This window comes from Vigna radiata, unplaced genomic scaffold (assembly GCF_000741045.1).
Source record: "Vigna radiata var. radiata cultivar VC1973A unplaced genomic scaffold, Vradiata_ver6 scaffold_222, whole genome shotgun sequence".
Lineage (NCBI taxonomy): Eukaryota > Viridiplantae > Streptophyta > Magnoliopsida > Fabales > Fabaceae > Vigna > Vigna radiata.
In genome coordinates, this window is record NW_014543247.1 from 181425 (window position 1) to 189790 (window position 8366).

Consider the following 8366-nt stretch of genomic DNA (forward strand, 5'->3'; position numbering starts at 1 on the left):
TCTCTTCCTGCTCTCTCTTTTCTTCCTTTTCTCTCTTTTCTTTTTCTCTTCTTATTCTCTCTTTTTCTTCCTCTTCTTTCCTATGTTGCTCTCTTATGGAAAATTGTTGTTGTTCTACCTTGATGCACATTTGAACAAGATCATTTAAATCTTTATAAGGTAGTAATTCAACCTCATCCCTTATGTCAAAATTTAGCCCATTTAAAAATCTGGCTAAGGTAACCTCTTCCCTCTTAACAATTCCTGCCCTCATTTGATATAACTCTATCTTTTGCCTATATTCTTGCACAGTCATAGAATTTTGTTGCAACTTTTGGAGCCTATCTAGGAATTCTCTTTTACTTTGGAAGTCTATAGTGTAATTTTCCCTAGACCTCCCTTTATTCCGAACTTGTTCTTTTTTTAGCATTTTCAACTCATTGTTAATGATTGAGGTTTGCAACTCCCTATGAAGCCTATCTTGATTCATGCTCTCTTCCAAATTCCCGATTCTTTTCATTATGTTCCTAAGAATATATTGCTTCTCAGACTCACTAATACTAGACATCCTTTAAAGTAAAATGACTTTTTTTTTAAAAAAAAAACAAAGGACACACAAACAAAGACAATCGGACTTTAAGACCCCTAAAACGTTTTCGGACTCTAATGTGACAAGGTCACACCTACACGTGAAAATCACACACATGCAAGACAATCAAATTCTACTCCTATGTCTAGCTATGCTAAAATTAAAATAAAGCAATCAAGAAAGGTTGCCAAGAATGGAAAGAGCACCAAGGACTCTTCCAAACTTGGACTTTATAAGAGGCCCTTTACAAACCAGAAAAAAAAAACTAACAGTGACATTGGGCTGACACAAGCCCATCAAATACACAGAAAAATAAAAAAAATTACAAAAACATTCATTCCTGTGCTACGACCCAATGAAGTTATAACCTGCTGGTGGTACTCTGTTGTACAGTCCACTGATGCTACGGTCCAACTCTTTTTGTGCCCAGATCTTGCTATCAAGTCTTGGTTTAGACAAGAACCAGTTATTCCAAGCCTGCAAACACAGATAATCAAGGTTGTTATCACATACACCCTTATCTAATCAGATTAGGCAAAAGAAGATATGGGGTACTGATAACTTCCCTTTCTCTTGGCTGCACTAGCTTTCCACTTGGAATCTGCTGCAATCCTGGTTCCACTGCTACATGGATGATTCACGTACTACCATCCTAGTCAGCAATTCCAGATCCTATTAGAGTGGCTATTTTAAGCCTGCATCTTCACCAAATTGTTGCTCAGCTCAATGATTCAGCAACTCAAATGCTGCTCACAATAATCAAACCCAAATTCAGTACACAACCAGCAATGTTATCGTTACAAGTAAAAACAGAGTCAACACTTCAGAACAAGGTAAGTTAGATAACTCCCTTCAGTTCAGAGCTTCCACATAAAGTGCTCATGTTGTTGTTTTCTCAATAAAATTTTGTTCAAGCTATTAACCAGATTAACCAGTTTCAATACATCAACACATTAATCAGGTTCACTAATTGTTGCTCAAAATTCCAACTAATCAACTCTACACATTTCAATCAAATACCCAAAAAGAAATGTTATATAACAAATGAGTAGAATTGCAATGAATCTGAAATCTTGCAATGAAACACACGTAAGTCAGACTTCTCGATATATCAAAACAAGATAATAGAGTGATCATATGCAGCTAAAAGCAAGTTGGTGCACAAGTGAGGAAACTCAAAGTTTAATCAGAACAGCGTTTGCAAGTTACTAGCTCAAAAATCAAAACTCAACATGTTCAATTAAACCATGAAATTAGTCATCATTTTCAGAACAGTTATATCTCCATGATTTCAGTAAATCGAACAAGCAATGTATAACCAAAAAGATATGAATGCAACAACTTTTTAGACAGTCACAATTGTTCCAATCAAAGCAACTCTACACAGACAATTATTCCAGATTCAACAGAGTATACATTGCAAACAACTACAGACCATACAAGAGCAGTTCAATCACAGTAAAAATATTTGGAGGTAGAAGAAACTCCCTTCAATTTAGATGACTGCTTTGGGCGTGCTCCAACTAATCAAATGATTGTTTCTAGCTGGTTAATTCCAATAAGCTCAAATATCAGTGAAGATTCTGGTAGGCTCAACAGTTTCACTACAGCAAATGTTTGTGACTCCCATTTATCCAACACCACCTGTACATGGCAATGAAGACAAAACTACACAAAACTAGTTGATTAGCACAATCCAGATTCAGAACTTGAGTAAAACAGGCTCTCAACAAGGATCACATGATGCAGTCCACAAAACTCACAACTCAGGGTACTCTCTAACACACTCAAAAGGGTAGGCTTAACAGAATTTGCAGTCTAAACCAGATAATCCTGTGGATCTCCACCACCTAGGATGCTACCATTCACAAATACCTTTCTTCCCATTTCCAGAATAACATCAGATTCTCAAACAAAAAGAATGGCTAGGAAAAGGCAAGTGTAGGTAGAACAGAACAAAACAAAACAATGACAGCCACAACAAAAGGATGCACCAGATAATGGAGACTAACAGAACAACATAGTAGACAACTCAAGAGGCTCTAGATCAGATTATGAAAGCAAAGAAAAGAGTCAAATTAGGAATGGCAGAACAGAGTTACACGTGATGAGACAAAACCAAGGCAATCAATCAGACAAGCAAATAAAAGCAGGTTATTTAGCAAGGCTGGCACTCAAACAGAACCTATGAACAACTCTAGGACAGATTTAAAAAGCAAGAAACAGGATACAAGTCACATAGACACTAACTTCAAGTTCAATTCAAACTGTGGAAATGTCTGAAAGAGCTTTTAATTACTGATGCATCAGATTTAAAACAAAATGGCACTGGTTCGATCAGCTTTTTAAATTGAACTCTAGGATTGATTTTGCACTGTAATAATTTTTTTTTTCTCAATTAAACCAAGCTTTTGCTGCCAAACTAAACACAGTTACAAATGCATCATTCATATCAAACAGTTTATAAACTGACAAGTAACTTGTATCAGAATTAAGTGTTGAATTTGGTGGTTGGATTGGTCAATTTACAGAAACTGATTAAACACACAATTGGATAGCACAAGCAGTTTGGTTTATGATTTTTATACTTGTAGATGCTACCAGCTGCGGTTAGATATCAATATTTCCAAAATTCACTGGTCAAGTTCCTTTTAGTCATCTATTTTAACAACTCCACCAACCAAATTCAAGCACACAGAAACAAAAGGATTTTGAGCACTCAAAATGAATTCAACACAAAGATTTAACAACTGGAGAATGACACTGAAAAATCAAATTGAGATGTTCAACAATGAAACTAATGTTGAATCAGATTTAAAACCCTTAAAATTTGACTACACAAAGAAGTGCATATCGGTCAAATGCAGATTGAACATCAGCGAGTGTTCCATTTGATGCATCACACTAATTACAAACACAATTTAAGTGTTGATTCAGTGTGCATCTAGTACTAACTCATTTACTTCATTCATTCACAGAACCAAAAGTGCATTTAGAAACAACTAACAGCAAAAATCACTATTGTGCACTGGATTTCAAAATCTGCAATAGTTATCACAACAATAGAGCTCCTCAAGACTTGGTCATAGCTCTTTCAGTGCGCAGCAGTGCTCATTCATTCAGATATCACAGACGCAGCATTAACACGGTTTTAAACCAGATTTTGAAAACAAGACAAACAATTACACATGACAGACAAAACAGGATACGATGCTCAAAATAAAATGACTCAAAAAAAACAATTTGACCGAATAAAAATGCTAAAACAAAACTCGACTCAAAGCACAGAACGACTCAAGCACAAGACATTCAAGAAAATGATGAACAACGCGGAAGCTAAATAAAAACTCAAAATCAAAGAACTCAGACAAAGCAAATCAAGACAAAATAGATTTCGGAAGAAACAACTCAAAGCAAAACGAAAAGAAACCAGGAAAATGATACTTATCTTTGACGCGTGCCTAACCCGAGGCTCTGAATACCACATGATGCGCTCGACTCTGGAAAAGAGCCATAGATCTGGTGCGGATCGAGCTCAGAATCTGACAAAAGAGGCAGCGGAAGAACAAAACCCTAGGTTTGGGGTGATTTGACCGAAGAAAAGGTTAGGGTTAGGCGTTTGGAAGGTTTTTAACGGTGAAAAGAAAGGTTTCACCGATTGAATCGGTGAAATGGAGGATCTCGGTGTTTTAATCGGAGTAAAAGGTTCGAAGCCATGTTCAATCGGTAAGATGGAACGAAGAGGTCAAAAATGACCGATTAAATGGAAAGGAATGGTTCGGAGAAGAGGAAACTTAGAGGTGGTTTGGTGAGATCAACTTACAGCGCTGATCTGAGACGTGAAGGTGACGAGAAGGGTTGGTGGATGACGCTCTGCGAAGGAGATGATACGAGAGCTCTGAATGTTGGCGAGAGAGTGAAATGATGATGACCTTTGGAGCCTTCGAGTAATAGACTCGCGTGGCAGAGATGCGTGACGCGTGCCAAGCAGGGAATGGTGAGGTGATGTTACGGAGGAAAGAGAAGNTGACGTGGANAAATAAGAGAATGGTAANTGTGAGATGGAAGGNGGCTAGAGGAGATCCTTTGGGATTCTCTAGCCTTGACTTTCAAGGTAGAATTGCTCTGGAGTAATTCTCAACAGTAAACAATTCAATTATCTCAAAAGTGATTACAAGATGTGTTAGCATGCCTATATATAGGACTAAATGTATCATATGCCTAACACATTGTACACATCTCTAATACAAGTAAAAGAAATACTAAACTAAAGAAATTGGGCTTGGGCCCCGCGTATCAAAAGAGGAAAAGTAACAAGACTCGAATCCACCTATCCCCTTACATAGGCAAAAAGGAAATCATCCTTTTTAACTACCAAGATAAATATAAATCATTCCAATGATACGATAAGATTAGAGAATAAAAAAGGATTATCTATTAGACTCAAAGAAACTCATCATCCATTAACTTAAATTAAGTCTAAAAATACATTCAAAATAACGTGTTGTCTACTTTGACCTTTGCTCAATGTTTTACTCGTAATTTTTCTCTAAAGTATTCCGACTGAAGAGATTCTTGTTTTTGTTGGGTTCTAAACTCAGAAATATTTTCTTGGACACCAGACTCGTAAAATATTTTTCATTACAATCTTAATATTTAAAATATTCATCACTCTTAACCTTTTTAATTAATGTGATATAATTATGGTTCATTCATAGACATCAAAAAACTTTAAATTAGTAAATACAATGCAATTATCAATCATAATTTCATCATAGATAACAAAAATATTAAGTTTATATGTGATATCATAATACACTTCCATTACGCTCAAATACATAAATTTCACGTCCAATATAATACATTCAAAACAAAAAGTAATGGTAAGCTACCATAAAAAAATAATTTTAACATAAACGTTCTGGGAAATCAAGAAGTTGAATATGGCAAAGCCGGTTAGACATCTTCTTATCCTTCTAGATAGATGTAATAGAAAAAGGATATACACTCAATAATTTAATTTTCTATCATAATTTAAATGTTTTTGACCTTAATTACATTTTCTATTCATTAAAAATTATTATTACTAATAATAATGCTAAAATTTACTACTATTTATTATAATAGATATTGTTCATGGGTATTGCATTTTGAAGTCTCTAGCTGAAATTCTACAATTAGATATAGATAGTAGGACTGTCCTAGAGTTCTTGCAACTGCTGTTTTCATTTTATTCCATTGAATTCTAAATTCGGGTGCAATTTTGAGTCAAAATTTTGCATAATTAGTAACTTCTACTATCATTCAATGCAGCCAGCTCTTTCTCACTAGTAAAAAAATTGGATTAGAAATCGTACAATATGCATCGGTTGAGGCGGAACCGAAACCTATACATAAGCGGTGGCATTTGTTGAGAAACAAGTAGGCTTCGTTTTACACCAAGAGGGAGGGTGAATTGGTGTTAGTTCAAAAACAAAATCTTTTCGCAATCTTTATACAAAAGTGCAAAGCTTTTTTATCTTTCTTGAAATGCAAGTAATAAAAATTTCAATACAGCGGAAAAACGTAGTTGACTGCTAAACAGATAAAGTTGACTGAAAATAAAGTAGTCTAGTGCACTGGTTTTTATACTAGTTCGGCCAACAATGCCTACATCCAGTGTCCTTCCAACCTAGGAAGCAAATGCACTATAATGGTTGCGGTTTTTACAACAAGGAATTTATAGAAGCCTCACGCAAAAATATAAATCTCCTCTCTAACCCAAAACCAAAATATAGCTGCACAACAAAACCATACATGCAACAAGAATCCCCTCTTCTACAATCTGAACCCACGTCGAACAATCCTCAATGTGTAACCGACACTCTTCACAGGATGTCAAGCCTTAACACAACAGACTTCACAGGTTACCAAGCCTTCAATCAACGCAACAATCTTCACAGGATGCCAAGCCTTCAAAGATCAATCAAGAAGCACCTTCTTTGTGTAGATAATGATCAAGCAGTCAACGCAATTGCCTTCTCCCTTTGAATCTCTCTCAAGATAGATCACCACCGTCTTCTTGGAGAATTGTTGGAGCTGTTAAAAAAGAGAATTCAATCTAAAACAAGAAATGAAAATGTCAGATCATTAAAAGCCTCTGAACAACTCGTGTTCAGCCTATTTATAGTTTTCTGTTAGACAGATTGTTTCTTAGTCGAATAGCCTACTAATTCAATCGACTGTATTAAAACAATTATAATAGAAAGTCAACATATAGGCTCTCAGTCAACAAAAATCAACACACATTCATTATAGTTGACCAAGTCATCAATGCTTAACTAACTCTTAAAAATATAGCCGTTGGAGCATGTAAGCATAACAGAATTCCAAACAGATCAATAACACAGTCGAATATGCTCTAGACAATGTCGACTGACACATAAAAACACTTTGAAATTCTTTTCAACTCAAAATATCACATAGCATTGATTCTCAAAATCTGTACAAAGGTTTTAGAATAGTCGAATCCATTATTGGTGTATTCGACTAGACTAGAACTTTGTCTCACAATTATAAGTTCATAAAGGTGCTTGTGATTTTTCACTTCCAGAAATGTAAAACATTTTATAGCACATTATCATATAAGCATGTTCCAAAAATATATCATATAATCAACATAGGAACATACATCACAGTACATCAAAACATGTTCAGTAGATATATCAATCAATTCAGAACAAGAACATGTAATGCAGCAACATGTGTACTGTTATTAAGCATTGTGTTGTCATCATAAAAACCTAGATTGATATAGAGTTTGTGTTGTCAACAATCTCAACAATCTTCCCCTTTTTTGATGATTCACGACCATGATTAAAACTCAACCATGTTTATACAATTCAACACATGACAGAGTAATAACATATAAGCATCAATTCAAACAGTTCAATTACTCTGCATATTCAGCAAAAATATCGATCAGATAAAGTATGAGACAAACTATTCTCCCCCTTTCACAAAGCATTAGGAATGGAATTGTTAACCCATTTGTATGCAGTTGAATGCTTTAAACCATCAGTCGAAAACATTGCTTTTGCAAATGTTGAATTCCAATTGAAGATTCCAAAGCAATGTCCTTCCTGCAAAACCTTTCAACAACCTTTTCTAGATCAAGCATAATGGTTAAACAAGAATTATAATTAGATTACAACAGAAGTCAATGTGTAAAGATGCATGACAAAATAAGCATAGTTGACTTCAAACAGGACATAGTCGAATCAATCAATCAGTATACCAAATATCATTCAAACAGATTAAGTAATTGGATTGATTAAAAAAGACTAATTTAATTTCCTTGAACAAAATGATATTACAATGATAGGATTAGAACAAGGAAAACACAAAACGAAACGGCAAAAGATGGCGTTCTATGCCATTCACAAAATGAAAGCATAGCCTAAGACTCAAAACACTACAGGATATAACGATTATTTCATTTCTTTGAATGAGGTTAGAAGGAGTCAGTGAAGCTCTCATCGGGAGTATTTTCATTCTGATATCTTGTTGTATGATTCATCATATTTGTAGAGTTGCTTCCGGTGCTGTACTCAGCTTCTTCACCCATGAAACTCCATCCATTAATTGTTTTCACAATCCCCAGAGATACAGCAGAGTCAAGATCAAATGTATTTGTTGACCCCCACAGACATTTCTGCTCATTTTTTACACTTACTCCTTGAAATTCCAATACCCTGCTTACTAATACTACATATGGAAGATATCATAATCTGTTTAAGGCAACTAGTTTCATATGATT